General features: G+C 37.4%; 1 long non-coding RNA gene across 1 annotated transcript in view; it reads right to left on the bottom strand.

Moving 5' to 3' along the window:
* LOC123383829 overlaps positions 1–20,451 on the bottom strand; it is a 43,578-nt gene that overhangs the window by 9,038 nt on the left and 14,089 nt on the right. Inside the window, exon 3 of the long non-coding RNA XR_006594083.1 lies at positions 14,691–14,798. This is a non-coding gene — a long non-coding RNA (uncharacterized LOC123383829). The remainder of the gene's footprint in view (positions 1–14,690; positions 14,799–20,451) is intronic.

Here is a 20,451-nt window from a genome sequence, read left to right as displayed (position 1 = left end):
TGTGAGAGGATGTGGCCAAGAGGTAAATAAAAGATAAGCGGCTTTAAGACTTAAGGACTTAATACCTTTGTTATCTGAAAGTTTTGTAAGGAGATTAAAAAAAAAAAAGTAATGCAAAACCCATTTCTTTGGATGGCTATTAAATTGTAGTCTTGTTGTACCTCTGTTCTGAGCACCCTTTGAAGAAAGAGCCCAGGCTAGAAGTAGGCAGGTTGGTGTTGACCCCCTGGGTTATGACCCTGGGTTGGATGACCTTGGGTCCAGCCTCTGTGCCCATATATCCCATTGTAGGTTGAACATTACTAACAACTTCCACATTTGCCAGTGCTCTAGAGAGATAGATGGAAACGCACTAACATAAACAGAAAATATGTTGCAAGACTCACTTTAGAAGGTGTGGGCAAGGTGAAATTTTTATTTTTGTTTATTTTTTTTCACAAGAGAAGATATTGTTAGGAAGAGCAGAGGATAAAAAGAGAAATATCTTCTCTTTTTTCACAAGAGAAGATATTGTTAGGAAGAGCAGAGGGTAAAGAGCAGAGGGTAAGATCTTCTTTTTCACAAGAGAAGATATTGTTAGGAAGAGCAGAGGGACAAAAACATGTTGTCCATGTGCAACATGGACAACAGAGACCTCCTAAAAGCAGGGAGACTCATATCCCTGAATCCTGTGTTTTCAAAGCTCAAAGTTTTGTTGAAAGTCGTCTGGATGGAAAGGTCCTGGTGAAGGGGACTTGCAAGGTCTCTGAAACAGAGTATCAATGGAGCTGAAGAGAGGCAGGGGTAGGTGGGGCCTTCTGCTGGGGTTGAGGGGTGTAGTTGTTCTGAGGTTTGGCTCAGGTTCAAGGCCTAAGGGAGAGGGGGATGCTCTGGGAGACCCAGTTTGGTTTAGGCAGCAACCTCTTCACCTCCAAGAATGGCTGCCATAGCCACATAAGGTTATGGACTTTCTCCAATGGCAAATAAGGGCCCAGTCAGGAGTAGCATCAGCAGATGCCTTGGCATTTCCCAGACTTCTACGGAGGCCTTTACTGGTTCCAAAACTACAAGCTTCTGGGAGTGGTAGGTGTACCTTCCTGTCTCTCAGGGGCTCCAGCTGGAAAGTGAGGTTTCCATCGTGCTTTGAAGAATTCTGTGTTGTGTGCTTGTGTATGTGTTTATCATGTGAGGGAAGACCCCAAACTGGAGAAAAGGACAATGTCACAAGAAGGAGGTGGCAGGTCCAGCCTCTTATTTAGAACATGAAAATAAGATATCTCCATCTTTTTCACTCCCACCTGGAAAAGTTGCATATAGCCATAATATTAATATAAATCATATTAGAGTCAGTTAATCCGCAGATTCAAAGTATTCCTATATCAGCTCAGATACGTTAAAAAGAAAAAAATTCTTATCACCTGGAATGTTTCCTCAGGGTTGTCCATACTGTGAGGGGAGACACTTGATTTTTTGCCAGGATTTTAAGGGTGAGAGGCTCATTGATAATAAAGACAGGTGTTTCTCTGAATTGGACTTTGCATTGGTCTCCCAGGGACCCTTCTGGGCTTAGTAAAATGATTACCACTTACTCCCGTGTTTCTTTAGAATTGACCAGGGGAGAAGACATCCCATCTGGTCTCCCGGGTGGATGAGACACCAGAGTCCAGCCCTGATTCACAGGAATCCTGTGAATGCCTGATTGTTAGGAAGAGTAGAGAGTAAACCCTTCAGCCCTTTGATTGTGCCTGCTAAGATTTGGGCACTTTTGAAAGCAAAAAAACAAACAAACAAAAAATCACCTTTGTTCTCCATCAGGTGGCTCTTGCCAACCACTTTAGAGTTCATGCCTCAGGAGATAGACCCTGACTCATGGGGCAGGGTTCTTGGTCCTCGGCAAGGAGCCCAAGACAGCAGCCTTGGGCAAAACTGAAATCATATGTGTGCTTGAAAGGAAGCAACAAAACACTGGCTTTCCCCTCTGAGTATACACATCCACTACGATGGTCTCTTCTCTGGAAAAATACCCACCAGTATATTTAATTTCATCCAAAAATGATCTATATTCAATGACACACCTAGTAAGCTCTGAGTTAATAATCAGGTGCCCTTGGCCCTTGCCTCAAATTGGAGTTAGTAACTTTATGATAATGGTGAATGGAATTTACCTGGTAGTAAATGTCACAAGTAGCTGACTTGCCCCAAACAAGTTTCTTTATAGACCTCTATCTTTTCTCTCTGTACCCAGTGGTAGTTGCTGCTCTTTGGCTGCTTTACACGAGCAGTGACAACATCGATAATTACCAGTGAGAGATCTGGCCCCTGAGCTGTCTTGAAAGTGCCCAGCTCTTGGCTACTAGACAGACACAGAGCAGGCACACTGGTGCAAGGACATTCCATCCATGCTCCTGGGAAGGTTAGAAAGCTGAACTGGGGTCAGAAGGTAGATGTCATGGCAAACACATTTGAGATTCAGTTGGAGCCTCTCTATGATAGATAGGAGTTGAAGGAGATCCCTTAGCCTTTAAGTGTGAAGAAGGAGAAGAAAGATGAGTAATGTTCTATCCAGAGTATGCATTCTGTGGAGCTTTCATCTAGGAACTCATAACCCCTGGTCCCTTGCCTGGTTTTAAAAATCATACTTGCTTGGCAAAAAGTGAGTGCCAAAAGATGTCCAGAATTGTCTGCTTTGTATGTTGAAGATACTATATCCAGGAGATATTTGGTCCGAAAAATACCCTTTGAGAATCAGAAAACCAGGGTCATAAGAAGGTTTGACTAGAAGTCTAAGTCAAATAGTGATTTCAGTTTGGTCATTGATAATAATTAACCAAGTTTTTGCATCGTTCATTCATTCATTCAGAGCACATCCACACATGAAGTACTTACAGAGTTATCACTCAGTAAGTGACAATCATTAATGCAAATGATGCCTGTAGTTTTACTTTACTCTAAAGAGGCAGAAAATAGCATAAATTCTAACTTGAGAAAAAATACACAGGCCCCTCAACTGGCCCTTCTCCAAGGAACAAGCATTGGTTGGCCAAAGGTCTTCTCTGGGAACACCAATCTATTCTCTAAATCTGCCATTTTCTCCAGGCCATTGTTGCCTGCATCCTTGGTGTTGCAGATCCTATTATGAGTTATCTTCTCTACACCTCTGAGTCCTTGTCACTCCTCCAGACTTCACTCCTTCAATGTTGAGTCATTCTTAAGGCCACAGAATTTGATCCCTCTGAACCATGAATAGAGATTTTTCCCTGCTGGTGATGAACTTCCTCAGTTGGCCTTCAACTTAGGTAGCTTAGCTCTTTCCATTTTCTATGGTTAAACTGTACAGGAAAATTGCCCAGTAGATTGGAGGATTAGCCCATTAGCCATCATCCTGGGTCCAAGGACCACAGCTCTCTGCTTTAGCTAGGTACTCATTACAGGGCACACTTTAACAGGGAGGACCACTTCTGGGGCTTGATTATATAACATTGCATAAAATACAGTCCACATGCCCAAGAAATTCTTAATCTATTTAGGTGGTGAGAACAGTAGAAGGAAACATAGAGGGTGCCTGTTAATTAGTAATTCTGTATCATCAATACTTCCGTAAAGTCAAGATGAACTTTTTTCCCTTGCAGATTCTAAGATGCTTTCATATTGTTGTTCACAACTGTAACACACTTATTTTTAACACTATATATTATGCTATTGTCATGCCATAATTTAGTTATCCATTCTCCAGTCACATGGATATTATGCTTCTATGAAGATTCATGTATATGGCTCCTAATGCACCATATGCAAGTTTCTCTAAGTTGAGTGTCTATGCTCAGAACTCTTTGTGGTCTGTGTTTCTAGAAGGAAGAGAACTATAGCAGGCCACGGTTTGCAAAGATTAGTGATGTCTCCAGGTTATAAGAGGGAGCTCTTGATTTTTCTCTTAGAATAATTTTACTGTTTCTTGAGTGAATCTTGCCTTTTTGCTCTTATTGGACTTTTAAAGCTTTCTGATAGTAGCCAAATGCCAACATTCACACTGAGCACGGATTCTTGACTTAGAGGATGAGCCGGCATGGTATTCCCTGCATGTAAAGACTGGTTTCTGCATGACATCTTCAACTTGAATCCCTTCAGGGAATGTCTTATCTGACTTGCTCTACGCTCAATAGAATGCAATTACAATGCGTTCACCTCCATCAGTTATCTGCATACCTTCCCAGAGATAACTATTGTGACAAACCATCTCATGGTTTCAACTTTTTTGAGATATCAGCACCATTTATAAGAAATGCTACCAGTCTCTATTCTACAAATTCCCTTACCGAGAGCCCCAAAATACACTCATTCGCAAAGGACAGCTCTTTTGGGCTTGTGCTTTGTAAAAGACTGGAGAAACTCCACTTCAGAGTAAGGAGGAGGAAGTGGCTGAACTAGATGTCAAGATAAGGAAACTGGACAGTTTCTTATCCCCTCTAAAATGACATCTTCATAGTGCACCTTTGGTGTTTTACTTGATGTACAAAATTTATGTCAAGCCTAACAAAATAAACATTTGATGAATGGTCATTTGAAATTTCCCATTCCACTGCTCATTCTGCTAATGGAGTATTACTGACACTGAGTAAATACTTCCTAATACAGTTTGATACTTTCTAAACAGGACCATGAATGTTACTCAATATTTCAATAATAGGGGGCATCTTGAACCTTAGTTTATAAGGGAAAACAGAAAAGAGCTCTTCAGAATTCAATCATTTTTTTTCTTTGTCTTGGACTGTTTGATTTTACTCAGCCAAACATCCACAAAATTCCTTCCCTCAAGGAGAAATGGGCTCTTCGTGGATTCTAGATCAGGTAATTTCCTGAAATTGCTGATGGAAACCAGAAGGATGCTAAAGAAAAAAAAAATAGGGGTGCCTAAGTGTTTCAGTTGGTTGAGCGTCTGACTCTTGATTTCAGCTCAGGTCATGATCTGGCAGTTTGTGGCATTGAGCCTATGTTGGGTTCTGCACTTACAGCATGGAGTCTATTTGAGATTTTCTCTCTCCTACTGTCTCTTCCCCTCACCGCCCAAATAAATAAACATTAAGGGGCACCTGGGTGGCTCAGTCGGTTGAGCGGCCGACTTCAGCTCAGGTCATGATCTCACAGTTCGTGAGTTCGAGCCCCACGTCGGGCTCTGTGCGGACAGCTCGGAGCCTGGAGCCTGTTTCGGATTCTGTGTCTCCCTCTCTCTCTGCCCCTCCCCTGCTCACACTCTGTCTCTCTCTCTGTCTCAAAAATAAACATTAAATTTAAAAAAAATAAATAAATAAATAAATAAATAAATAAATAAATAAATAAACATTAAAAAATCGATGAAAACATCAGATAAAGGTAATCAGAGACTTTCTAGATTCAAGTAGTTTGTTTTGTGGTATGTACTAAATGTTTGTGACTCCCTAAATTCATGTGTTGAAGTCCTCACCCTCAATGTGGATGGCATCTGGAGATGGGGCATGTGGGAGATAGAGTTAGATGAGGTCAGAGGGTAGAGCCCTCATGATGAGATTAGGGCCCTTGTAATAATAGACACCAGAAAACTTGATGGTTTTCTCTCTACTGTGTGAGAACAAGTGAGAAGGTGACCATATACAAGCCAGGAAGAGAGCTCTCACTTACGAAGTGACTCACTTGGCACCTTGATCTTGAATTGAATGGATTTTAGAACTGTGAGAAATACATTTCTGTTGTTTAAGCCACAGTCTGTGATATTTTGTTATGACAGCCTAAGTAGGCTAATACACTATTTTTCTTGTTGTTGTCTGTTTGTTTTTTATTTGTTTGTGGTGTTTTTGTCTTTCTCTCAAAACCAAATATTATTTTGAGCTCAATTTCAAGTAGTGAAGACTGATTCATTTTAATAGAGCTTCTGGGTCTCTTGCAAACTTGAATGTTCCTACAGTGTCCGAATGTATAATTGTTTAGACGTTGTGGCTGAGGAGATCTTGTGCCAACTCTCTATGTGGGAAACATATTTTGTGACAGGAAAATAATGTACAGAAATATGGTCAATTTTGTATATGATCCTATGTCTTGCAACCTTGCTAAACTAATGCTAATAAGCACTAGTCCTTTTTGTGTGTTTGTGGATTCCATAGGGTTTCTATACAAAAGACTGTGTCGTATGCAAAGAAAAATAGTTTTATTTCTTCCTTTCCAATCTAGATGTCTTTTATTTATTTCATTTGCCTAACTTCCCTGACTAGAATCTCTGGTACAATGTTGAATAGAAGGGATAAAAGCAGACATTCTTCCTTAATCCTGAGATTAGCAGGCAAACTTTCAGTCTTTTATAAGTATGGTGTTATCTGTGATTTTTTTCATAGGTGCCATTTTTTAGGGTAAGGACTTCATTTCGATTCTTAGTTGAGTATTTTTTTTTCATAGAAGATAATAGTTTTGTCAAATGCTTTTACTATTGAGATGGTTGTATGTTTTGCCCTGTATTTCATTCACATGGTACATTACATGGACTAAATTCTGTATGTTTAAACCAACCTTCCATTCTTGGGCTAAATTCCACTTGGTCATGATGTATATAATTCATTCTACATGCCGCTGCATTGGGGTTACTGATATTTTGTTTAACAATTTTGCATCTATATTTGTGAGGGATGCTACTAGTGTGTAGTTTTCCTTTCTAGTGATGATTTTGGAAACAGGAATGCTGGCTTTATGGAATAAGTTGTCTATTTTTTCAAAGGGTTTGTGAAGTATTGTTAATAATTCTTCAAGTCTTTGGTAGAATTCACTACTGAAGCAATTTGTGCCTGGGCTTTTCTTTGTGGTAAGTTTTTATTACTAATTCAATCTCCTAACTTGCTATAGGTCCAGTCAGATGTTCTCTTTCTTCTTGACCCAGTTTTGGTAGTTTGCATATTTTGAGGAATTTGTCCACTTCATCTAAGTTATCTTAAACGTTGATTTACAATTGTTTATAGTGCTCCCTTAAAAGCCTTTTTTTATTTTTTGAAGATCAGTATTAATGTGTCTTCCTTCAGTCCTGATTTTAATAATTTGAGACTTTTCTTTTATTATTGTTCAGTCTAGCCAGAAGTTTATTATTGTTGATCTTTTTGATCAATAAGATCAATATGATCTGTTTGATCTTATTGATCAACAATAATTATTGTTGATCACTGTTGATCTTTTTGAAAGAATAAACTTTTGGTTTTATTGGTTTTCTCTGTTCTTCTATTCTCTGTTTCATTTATTTAGTTTCTAATCTATATATATTTTTTCTCTTTCTTGCTTTCATTTAGTTTGTGCTTCTTTTCCTAGTTTCTTAAGAAACTATTAATGTGAGAATTTCTTCCTTTTTAATATGTGTATCTTAAATCCATAAATTTCCTTCCTATACTGCTTTAGCTGCTCCTCGTATTTTGACATGTTGTATTAAATTTTTTTTTTTAGTTGACACACAATGTTACATTAGTTTCAGGTATACAACATAGTAATTTCTCTATATGTTTTGCTGTGCTCACCACAAGTGTAGCTACCATCTGTCACCATACAACGTTATTATAATATCGTTGACTATATTCTGTATGCTGTGCCTTTTATTCCTGTGACTTATACATTCCATATCTGGGAGCCTGTATTTTTGTTTTTATTCATCTCAAAGTATTTTCTAATTTCCTCTGTGATTTCCTTTTTGACCTATGGGTCATTTAACAGTTTTATTTCCACATACTTATACATATTCCAAATTTTCTTCTGTTATTGATTTATAATTTTATATCACTGTATGGAATGTTAATATTTTGTACAATTTCAATTTTTTTACATTTTTGATACTCCGGTTATGGCCTAACATCATCTGTCCTGGATAATTTTCTATGTACAATTCAGAGTAATATGTTTTCTTCTGTTGTTAGGTGGAGTCTATAGATGTCTGTTGGTCTAGTCAGTTTATAGTGTTATAAAATCTTCTATTTCCTAATTATTCTTTGTAGTTGTTCTAATCATTATTGACAGAGCTATATTAAAGTCCCCAATCATTACTGTTGATTTGTAGGTTTTTCCTGTCAGGTCTGTTAGTTTTTGCTTCATGTATTGTAGGGCTCTGATATTAGGTATATGTGTGTTTATAATTGTTACGCCTTCTTGATAAATTGACCCTTTTATCATTATAAAATTTCACTATTTGTCTCTAGCAGCAATTTTGTCGTAAAGATTATTTTTTCTGTTATTAGTATATTTATTATAGCTCTCCTTTGATTACTGTTTGGCTAGTATATCTTTTTCCATCCTTTCACTTTCAGTTAATTTGTGTCATAAATCTAAAATGTGTTTTGTAGACAGCATATAGTTGGACTTTTTTCTTTTTCAAATCTTTGCTCTTTGATTTGAGTGATTAATCCATTTATATTTAATGTAATTGTCAATAAGGTACATCTGCTGTTTTGCTTTTTGTTTTTATACTCTGATATCTTTTGGATTCTCTATTTCTCCATTATGCCTTCTTTTGTGTTAAACATTGTTCAATGTATCATTTTAATTCCCTTGTCCTTTCTTTCACTATTTTTTTTTTTAATTATTGTCTCAGTGGTTACCCTGGGGATTACAACTAACAGTTTAATTTATAACAATCTCATTTGGATAAATACCAACTAATTCAAACAGTGTAAAAAACTTTCCTTCTTCCCCCTCCTTTTCTTATTATTTTCATAAAATTAAATCTGTATATATCATATGGTCATGAATAAAGACTTATAATTATAGCTTTATGTAATTTTTTAATCAGAAAAGAGAAAAAAGTGTTATAAATAAAAAATACATTTGTACTATCTTTTATATTCATCTGTGGGCTTATCCTTACTAGCATTCTTTATTTCTTCATGTGGATTTGAATTACTCTCTAGTGTCCTTTTATTTCATCCTAAAGAGCTCCATTTAGTATTTCTTATAGGACAGGTTTGCTAGTGACACATTCTTTTAGTTTTGTTTTTCTGGAAATGTCTTCATTTCTTCTTTAATATTTTTAAGAACAAAAACTGCTAGATATAAAATTCTCATTTTCTTTCTGTACTTTGAGAATGTTATCCCAATGTCTTCTGGTCTTCATGGTTTTTTATGAGAAATTAGCTATTAATATTATTGATGATCCTTTCCTATATGTGATAAACTGCTTCTCTCTTGCTGCTTTCAAGATTCTCTTTTTGTATTTGTCTTTTACCAATTTGATTATCATGTTTTGATCAGGATCTCTTTGAATTTATCCTATTTGGAATCAAGAAATTCCATGTGTAGATTGTGTAGATCTACACAATTCCAATGTGTAGATCAATATTTTGCATCAAATTTGTAAAGTTTTCATACATTATATCTTCAAATATTCTTTCTGTTCATTTCTTTCACTCCTCTCCGTCTGAGATTCCCATTATATGTATATTTGTACTCTTGATTGAATCCCATAGGTCTCTGAGACTCAATTCATTTTTCTTCACTCTTTCTATTTTTCAGATTTGATATCTCAGCTAAACTACCTTCAAGCTTGCTAATTCTTCCTGATACTGGCTCAAATTTGTTGCTGTTCCCTTCTGGTAAATTTTTCCTTTCAGTTATTGTACTGTTCAACTCCAGAATTTCTATTTGGTTATTTTTGTAATTTCTATCTTCATTGATATTCTATAATTGATGAGGCATAATTCTTATACTTTTTTTTAGACATTTTTTTAAGCTGTAAGGACATATTTAAATTATCTGATTTAAAGTCTTTTTCTAGTAAAGTTCAGTGTCTCAGCTTTCTCACGAGTTCCACTGACTGCTTTTGTTCCTGTGGGTGAGCTGTATTGTTTTACTTCTTTGCATGTGTTATTTTTTGTTGTTGTTGAAAACTTAACTTTTTAAATAATATAATGTACAAGTCTGGAAATCAGATCTACCCCCTCTACGGAATTTGTTGTTGTTGCTATTTTTTTGTTATTTTTCTCTATGCTGTTTGTTAATGATTTTCTTAAGCTCATTTATAAAGCCTATATTGTTTGCCATGTGTGGACACTGAACTTTCTGCTCAATAAAGTTACTATTCCACTAATTACTGAAAGAGAGTTCCTCAAATGCCCATTTACCAGCCTTTGCCAAGGACCTCTCTGTCTTGAACGATGTTGACACTGTTCAAGTAGGCAGTTTACAACTCTGCATTAGCCTTCACTTATTGCTCGTGTAGAGCCTCAAGTTCAGTCACATTTTCTTGGTGAAACCATAAAGAATATCAGCAGGAATGGTTGGCCCTTTATCCTATCCAGTATGCAGCAAGACAGTCTCTTCTTTAGCTAGTGAAGCTTCTATTGCCATTTTGAAGAGAGTGAAGAAATGACTGATGCTCTCTCATTATGTGTTTGGCAAAACACAAGGCATACCCTTAGACTGGTTGGCTTCTACAAAGAAATGTCATGGATGTCTCGAAGTTTCTCCTCATGTACTGTGTCATTGCACAAGTAGATGAATGCCAAACAGAAAATAATTTTTACAGGTCAATAATGTATTTGTTTTAGTCATGCCATTTCTTCTATACATGAAAATACAAGCACAGCTATCTCTTTAAAAAAAAAAAAACTGCGACCCATGATAGTGTTCCAAAGTAATTGCAAGATAGATCACTAATGCAACATTTAATAGATGACTTTCTCCATCATTCCATGATTCATGTCACTTGCACTGGAATGTAACCCACAAACAGATTTAGTGTCGAATATAGCAATAACCCTGCTCCCCAAAAAACCTTTGATGCTACATTGCCCAACTGCTGATGATGATCATAAGATTCTGAGCTCTTTGTGAAGTGGAAACAAACAACTACCCACAAAAGACATAGCACCTCATTTGCATCCCATGCTTCGAAGTTGTTTCTCATGGTGGTTTCTGCAATTTTTTTGGAAGATGAGACTTGACAAATATATATCTTGTGTTCACGTTAGTCTTTTGTTCTCATACAGGTTTATTCTTAACAGCACTCAGTGAACATAAATGACATCAGTCCCATTAGTGCAAAGAGAGTCCCATTAGTGCCATTAGAAGGCTGCTGCATTTTGCTTCCAAGTCCAAACAAGAACATTTGAAACCAGAGTAGGTCTTGCACAATATATAACCATTCCAGATACTGTAAATACTTTCAAGTGCCCCATGAATCTAAAAGATGTTAGAAATTCAGAGACCTGCACTAAACATATATTTTTAAAGAGAAACATTACAAATCTATGGCACATCATTTTGGAAAAATTTGGAGTGTCTTTTTCACTTGTGCTTCTTCCAATCTTTCTCACGCCTGTAGACATTTTCTTTTTTTTTTTCTTTTTTCAAATAAAACATTTAGTATTCATGTCATCTTATGTTTCTTTTAATATATCTTAGCATACCGGCACATTACTTCTCTTCCAGAACTTTAATGCATCAGTCCAGAAACATATATATGTGTTGTAGTGGGTGTTCAACAGTAAACCCAGACGTCACTGGTGATATGAAAACTTATCTGAACAGACAGATCTGAAAAGTATTACCATGAAGATTTTTTAAGGCAAATGTTCATTCTTGAAAGATTGGGATATACTCTTAAGGGGAAAAAATGTTGTGTACACACAGATGATACTATGAAATAACACTATTATGATTGACTGCAACTGTATGTTAATTCTTCCCTTCCCCACCCATAGCAGGTCACTTTAAATTCCATAGTTGATTCAATATACTTAGAAATACTTGGATAAACTTGAATGGTTTCAAACTGCAAAAAAGTTTACCAAGTCCAAGTTAATAGTCTTTAGAAGGCTAATCTTCTTGTCTACACATGGACACTCTCCAAGTGAAGGCTCTGAGGCAAATGGGTTCACGCACAGAAACCCATCCTGCCCTCCAAGAAGAGTGAGGGAGTGTGACCAAAGACTCCCTCACTGAGGACTCTGTGATGCTTTCAGGACTCTGTCATGTCTTTCTTGCTTTTCTTCTTTGTTATCAGTCACTCCACTCCCTGGCTTTGGCTTCTGCTAGGTTGGACTTTATCTCCCACCTTTTATTGCCAAAGAGGGAAGGACGAACTCAGAAAATCCCAGTTTTTCTGTATTTGCTTCAAATGCAACCAAAGTCTAAGATAGAACAGAGGTAGGGTGCTTGCTGTCCTCTTTCCTCAAGTGGGCAGTTTGTCTCTATATGTTTCAGACTAAGTGATATCAATAGTTGAAGAGATTATCCTCCCCAAGATTCCCAGCCCCTTCTATGGGGATCCCTTCAAAGACAAATCATATACAACAATAATAATGATGAGCTCAAGAAAATAGTGAGTTTTGCCCAGGCAGGCAGCATACTTGCATTACTAGTAAAGATTCTAAGTAGAAAAGTCATCAATGTCATGAAAACAGTATGCAATTCAATGGGAAATAGGTGGGTGATTTTTCTTTTCCTGGGCTGATCACACAATGGTTCTACGTTGACTTTTGATAAGGAATACAGCAGAATTCAATGTGCTTACTAGATAGCAGTATTGTGGATCAGCTCCTGGAAACTTTTCTAACCTAATCAGTCCTAGCCAGTTTATTTTCAAATCAATGTATCTCTCTCTTAGGCTGGTTTCCAGGTGGATCATCTGGAGAGGAGTGTATTTCTAGCACCCTGCCCTCAGAACAATGGCAAAGAAGAAGCTGACCAAACCAAAGAGACTGTATTTTAAGCATCAATTTCACCTTTCCTGGGAATTTCAATAAATAAGGCAGCATTATTGTACTCCTCCAGCCTGTGATTTCATAAGCTCTCTCTTCTGAGTTATACCATTTCAAAATTTACCTAATTATTATTTGAATTATTCCCACATGTATGTATTGTGCTTATTCTATTTTCAAGTATTTTGGTTTTTGAACCCAGAAGTAAGAGCCATTTTTGGCAGATGTAGAAGGTATTGTTGGCTGCCCAACTGGAGACTGTCACCAAGCTCCTCAGTCCACTGAATAAGATTGTATCCTATCCCAAATCCACTTTCCAATGAGATAGAGATGTTTGCTGATTTTTACTCTGTCCAACACAACTAATGCATTGTTTGCTTGGACATTAGACTCCAATTAGATAGCTTTTTAACATCAATTTTGTTTCTGTGCTTTTAGGAATGGAAATAATTGTCTCCAGAAACCTGAACAGCAGGATATGTTTTCATGCCTTACCTGGAGCCAATTTGTACTGTTTTCGTGTTGCTCTCCTTAAGGAGAGCTGTGTTAAATTAAATGGAATACTCCCTTCCAAATGTATTTGCATACATAATTTAATAATGTTAAATGGCACTCTATGGGATAAATGTGGGAAAATATTACTCAAATAATCAGTTCTTTAGTTATACCTACATATATCAATATCCTAGTTACTTTATTATATATAGCCATCGGTGCATGCTTGTTCTTTTCATTCTGGTAGGTCGAGCATACACATCTAGATTATCTGGAAACAGCTTCAAATCATCAAGATATAAGTTAAAAATAGGTCAAACATAGCAACATTTTATATCACTCAATAATTGGATCCTTTGAAAAGACATCAAATATGTTTAGATTGTGCATTTGCATGAAGCTGACTTACTCATCTAGCCTGATTAGAACCATCCTCAAGAGGGCTACCCTGGACATGTCAAGAGCAACTGTTTTTTCCTTCATTTTACTCTTGAAGTGATGTCTCCCAGCCCACTGACTGAATTGAACAAATGGTATTAGGAGTTTTTGGAAAAGTTGTCATATTCTGTGTAGCATTCTTTGTTGCTCTGAAGATACTGAAATGTCTGATTAGCCTTCTCTCAAGAGGTATTTATTGCCTATCAGTGAATCATTTATAAATTGAAAGAGATTCGTCTCACTATGTTTGAATAAACATGGACCTTACCTATCTAGTTCCTGTTTGGGAAGGTCTTTTTGGGTAGAAAGAAAACCCCACTGGGGTGTTTGGGTGGCTCAGTCAGTTAAGTGTCCGACTCTTGGTTTGGGCTCAGGTCATGATTTCGTGGTTTCGTGAATTCAAGCCCTGTGTCAGACTCTGCGCTGGCAGCATAGACCTGCCAGAGATTCTGTCTCTCCTTCTTTCTCTGCCCTTCCCCCACCTGTGCTGTCTCTCTCTCTCTCAAAATAAATAAATAAACTTAAAAAAATTTAAAAATTAAAAAAAAAAAAAAGAAAGAAAAGCCCATGTAGGTCAAAAAGACAGTGTATGAAAAGGACACAGAAAGGAACCTGCTAAAATTCAAACTTAATTTTAAACATTACCATTACATCCTAAAAACAAGTACTTTCAATCTTTGTGGGTTGACTGTGCTAATCAGTAAGAGGGTTGCTTCTGAGACCCAGATTCTGGAGACGGGTTCAGGAAAGCACAATCCAGCCAACGTCCTCAAATGTAATAGACACTTGGCTTCCTCTGGATGGGACCCAGCCATCCCGCATCACAAAATTCACATTATGAAACCAGTCAGTTGTTTGCAGAACTGGGTGAGGATGCTTTGTCCTCCCGAGCTGTTCCAATCTCAGTCTGCAAATCCATGGACATGATCCCTGCTGTGTAGGTCCCAAGTATATAATCTTCCCTGTTTGCAAAAGGTGCATATTCAATTCTTTATATGCTGGAAATAACTTTTTAGGAGAAATTTTACCTACAGGGCCAAACTCTGTGTGGAAGTGGGAGAACCATCAATGAAGAGTGTAATCACTGCTCACCTGCACCTTCATTGTAGTAGGCCCGTATGTTGTGGTGACTATCTCTGGCCGAGAACAATGGATCTGCTTTCAACCATCTCATCACAGCACTGGCCTTTCACGTCCCAGCTGAAAAGGTAACATTTAAAATGTCTCTTACCAGCCTCAACAAAAGAGATATCTAAAAGTTAAGCATTCCATTCATGCTTCCACTTGAGCTGGACTCACAGAAATCATCATATTTGGACTTGAAATTTGCCTAATTAGGCTGCGTTTTAATTTTGTGTCCTTGATTTTTAAGGGGCGGGGGGTCTGTGTGGTATCCTTGTCTGAAGAACTCCAGTTGAATATACTGTGTATGACATCACTGTGTTTCCTGTATGAGGCCCCATCAGTGTGATTTCCTTGAGAAATTAATACAAGAAAAATACATTTGCTTTCCTGAGGAACTAGTGTTTCTTCTTATCTAATAATAAGAACTGTGTAATAGCCCATGTCTCCCCCCCCCACTTTTTTTTTTTTTTTGCTTTGGCTGACAGAGGCCTTAGAACCAAATTTAATGATGTTTGCAACTATGTAAGCTTATATGGCCTGTGTATTTACATTCTTTTATCATCCTCCCTTCTTTTCTTTCTTTTTGTCCTTTCTTCACTAGCTCGTGTGTTTTAGTCTTACCCTCATCAATTAATCTGGGAAAAGAGGCAGAGTATAAATTATAACAAAAAAAGAACAATGTTTGGCAATTTTCAAAATACCAAGATTGCTTCACTTCAGCATGATTATTGGCCAATTTCTAATGACACTTCCATGAATCATATTAATTGAGTTGCATATGATGTTTTTCTAAAGTATTATATATTCACATGAAAACAAATAAAACAAAATAAAAAAATACTTTTGTTGATTTAAGTTGCTTGTTGATTTGAGTTGTTGTTTGAGTTGTTGTTGATTTAAGTTCTAAGAATTTGTTAGTTCTACTTCTGAAAGATAAACTAGACCTTTTGGGGAAAACTTATAGAGAATCAACCTATTCAGCTACTACTAGAGATTAAACACTTCATTTTAAAATGGATAATGACAAATGAAAATGAAAGTTATTTACATTAGCTGAGCCTCACTGACTTGCAGATACCATGATGGAAAACAAGACGGTGGAAAATCCAAAATGTTATGAGAATTTAGTCATGGTAATATCCTAGTTTCAAATACCACAAGACAGGATTTCCTCCTATTGTCTCTTCCCTCATAACTCTCTTCTTCTCTACCTCATCACTCTCTCACTCAAGAACTTTCTTTTTTAAATTAATCAGAGAATAGAGATCAGGTCACTATTTGTACAGAACATAAAGTTTATGAAAGATAGTGGATAATATTATCAAGACAAGGTTTTGTCATGTGCATTTTAATTATGAAGAACCTAAAGCTACTTCCAAGGACAAAACAGGACTCCATAGACTGGACAGAGATTTTACAGGCTGTGAAAGTAAATAGGACAACGGGTTGGGAGCCAGGAATCTTGGAGGAAGAAAGCAGAACATAAAGACTATGAAGGAAGACCAGGAGAGAGAGGACTCAAGAGAAGGATTCTTCAGTGATGGAAAAATGGAAAACGAATAAACAAACCTGTTTTGCATCATCCTCTAAACATATATTAGTGATCCTAGGACAGCAATATTTTCTTTCTGGTAATGGTCAGAAGTAAAGAATTTTATTAAGTGGTTATTAAAATCTTGACTTAAACATAGAACAATGGACAGTCATGTTGAAAAAGAGTTACAGTTTGGTTGAAAGAGCTTGGAGAGGACGTAATTGAAACTGTTCTGGAGGCTGTTTCAACCCGTGCAGCGATGTTTAACTTAGTTTTGGGTCCCTTATCTAAAAAGATGTACATGTGCATCCATCATATTTCTTCCATCTTTTGCAAATTTGATGATTACCAGCACATGACCCTGGGCATGACTAAACACATCTTTTCTGGGCTTAGTATCTATAAAGCACAACTTAAAAGTTACACAGAGGATCCCCTTTGTTGCGCAGGTGGGGTGAGAACTGACATGCCCTGTGCTTTCTCTCCCATTACTACAGAACCCTGTGCTACCCAATAGCTGCTGCTTCTGCAATGGGCCAGAGTACAAACTCACTGGCGTGGGAAAGGTGCTGCCAAGCTCCCAGGAGCAGGGATGTTATCCTTGTCACGGCTGGAAAAGAGCAAGTTGAGATTGGATCATGAAGTGTTATTGTAAGTCACTAAGTTCATGTGTAAGTAATGAGAGAATCACAGAATCTTGATTTAATGACTAAGACGAGCACAGAACCCCTCAGCACGGAGTGCATTTCATAGGAAACTGATAACCAGATCCTCCCACACCCAAGCAATTAAAATAAAATAACCGCCTCCCCGTTTCCCAATCTCACACACTCCCACCCTCAATCAAAATGATGTTGATGATGTACTTGTTTAAATTCTGGCTAAGTAGCTTTGAATGTCCTTTCTAAAATTCAGGGAATTTCTGGAAATAAAACAGTGATTTCTCATATAGAAATACAAACAATAACCACATAAAGTCACTCCTCCACTGCTTCTTCCCTAAAATAGAGCCTAATACTGAAAGCAATGAAGGAAAACTAAGCATAATGAATATTTCTAATCTGTAGAGCATAATTTTAGCAAAATATGATATTTTATAAGTTTCTGTGTAACCCACCCATTGTTATTTTCTTCTTTCACAAACCTAAGGAAATTTCCAAATGAAAAACACACTCATTCTACCATTCTATGATAAGGGTTGGAACAAATTCTTTTTTTTTGCCCATATATTTGAGTATTATTAGCATACTTTTGTGAAATTAGAAAGAATGCAATAAGACAATCTAGATATCTCTGAAGTATCTGCAAAATCAAACCTTTTTACAACAAATAATTTATAACACCCATAGACTAGGTCACAAACCGAACCATGCCCACCACTTTGAATTGAATAATGGAACTGCATTTGCCAAGTCAGCTGTGGGAAGAACTGCTTCAAGACAGCCTCATCCTATTATCGGGGCTAAACTTAGACATGGGTGGGGTACAGTAAATCATGATCAGTTGATCATGTTTCCTCTGTGTATGTAATCTGGTGGGTGGTTCTAGCTCTGAGGAACAGAGAAACTGATGAGTGTGGTGTCCACACATGAGTTTCAAACCTTGTTGCGACCAGTTCAGAGGTGGGAGTCAGCCTCTGAGGCTGGAAGAGACATCAACTAACAGAACAAAGTTCTTCTGGGACTGTGGGAAAGGAAGTCATGATGATCACAAGATAAAAAGTATGGGCTGGCTAAGGGTATGTATAGGATGTGGGCCTCAATGATGAATAAGCCAAGATGGAGTAATCAAAAGCAACCTACTGAATGGAAGAAGATATCTGCCAATGATATATTCAATAAGAGGTTAATATCCAAAATATATAAAGAAGTTACACAACTCAATACCAAAAACTCCAAAATAATCTGATTTAAAAAAGGGCAGAGGACCCAAATAGACATTTGTCCAAAAGGAACATACATATGGTCAATAGATACATGAAAGGATGCTCAACATCACTAATTATCAGGAAAAGGCAAAACAAAACCATGGTAAGATATTATCTTACACCTGTTAGAATGGATGGAAAAAAAATACAAGAAATAACAAGTGTTGGTGAGGATGTGGAGAAAAATTAACCCTCACGCATTATTGGTGGGAATACAAGCTAGTGCAGCCACTGTGGAAAACGGTATGGACGTTCCTCAAAAAATTAAAACTAAAAATACCATATGATCCAGTGATTCCACTGCTGGGTATTTACCCAAGGAAAATGAAAACACTAATTAAAAGAGACTTATACACTTCTATGTTTATTGCAGCATTGTTTAGAGTGGTCAGGATATGGAAGCATCCAGTGTCCACTGACAGATGAATGGATAAAGAAGGTGTGGTATATACATACAATGACATATTTCTCAGCCATATTTCTCATTTCTGAACAGCTGAGTGGCTCAGTCAGTTAAGCATTTAACTCTTGATTTTGGCTCAGGTCATGATCTCATGGTTTGTGAGTTCAAACCCCTTGTAGAGCTCTGTGCTGACAGCTCAGAGCCTGGAGCCTGCTTCAGATTCTCTCTCTCTCTCTCTCTCTCTCTCTCTCTCTATGCCCCTCCCCCACTCATGCTCTGTCTCCCTCTCTCAAAAATAAATAAACATTAAAAAATTGTTTTTAAATGAGATCTTTCCATTTACATCAACATGGATGAACCTAGAGGGTATAATGCTAAATGAAGTAAATCAGTCAGAGAAAGACGAATACCATATGATTTTAGTCATATGTGAAATTTAAGAAACAAAACCAAACAATAGCAAAACAAACCAAAAAACTGAAAGGAAAAAGAAACAAGCAAAAAAAAATCAGACTCTCAAAAAAAGAGAGAACAAACTGGTGGTTGCCAGAGGGTAGGGGGGTGGGGGGATTGGTGAAATAGATAAAGGAGAAGAGATTGCACCTATCTTGATAAGCACTGAGTAATGTATAGAATTGTTGGGAAAAAAAGAAAAGAAAAAAAAAAGCAAGAGTTCTCCAAAGCAAAGCCTCAAGCAACAAGAAGGCCATGCTCCATCTGTGGAGGTCTGGGGTGGACCCAATGCAGGTCATGTGCTGTTACTCTTCTGTACCCATAGACTTGAGAGTTCAGAGCCTTCCACTTGGAGCTCCTGTGATGTGAGTGTCCAGAGAGGATGTGAATGCTGGGTGAGCTCCTGAGACCCAGTCCCTTCTAGGAGCCCCTCAGTTATGCTTTTATTCTAGCTCCTTCTCTGACCAGCTGAGCAAGGCCCACTCAGGGTGCTAGGAGTATCAGGAGGAGAAAGAGCCTTTAACAACAGGATGGCTTGTCCTGATTGTGATTTAAAAGAGAGCTCTGTAAACTCCACTGCTGCTGGTTGTTCCAGAGCCTTTCTTGGCAAAAATCTTCATGTAAGAAATGGCTTATCAAGTCCTATCATGCTACAGGGTCTGTCTTGACATTTCGAAACCTTGCAGTAAACACCTTATTATGATACCCCGCTTAAGATAAGAGGTCACACTGAAGAAATAAAGAAAATTCCAAATTTACATTTGGTCCATCTTTTGGGGACCTATCTCATGTGATACATTTTACATGGAATATAGAAGCCTGATGTCCAAATTCAGCCCCACATCCTATCGAACCAGCCATTATGTCTAAAGGCTTTTGTTCGTTTTGTTTTCTGCATCTGCTTTGATTTGCCCAAGTTCACATTTGTTTCTGTCCTTGAATGTTTTTATTAATAAATTAGAGAAAAGGCTTAAAGTGTTTAGTATGCTCAGTTCCCTGTGATAATCTTATAAAGCAAACTATGCTGTTACAACGTTAGCTCTTGCTGTTGGCCTGTCTCCCAGGGATGTGGACGTTCCTAAGGTGTTCTCTCTCCAAGGGCAGCAGAGTGGGCTGCCCTGTGTCACACAGAAACAAAGATTTCCAAAGCCACATTTTTTGCAAGTAGAAATCACCTAATTTAGCCCTTCCTGGGCAGTAAAATATTGATGGCAACATATTCGGAGTCTGTCAGGAGGGGTTCTTAACTTGGAACTTTCAGAATAAAGATTTGCTGAGTATGATTAAACTCAGACTCTTAAATTTTAATGGTATGTTTTAGTTTATGCATAGATACGCTCTTCTATGCCAGGTATGGGACCAGATGTTGACAATATAAATATAAATAAGATACACTGTTTCCCTTAAAGGG

Source organism: Felis catus, chromosome A2 (assembly GCF_018350175.1).
Source record: "Felis catus isolate Fca126 chromosome A2, F.catus_Fca126_mat1.0, whole genome shotgun sequence".
Lineage (NCBI taxonomy): Eukaryota > Metazoa > Chordata > Mammalia > Carnivora > Felidae > Felis > Felis catus.
Note: the sequence above shows the minus strand (reverse complement) of the source record. Positions and strands in the feature narration are given on the sequence as shown.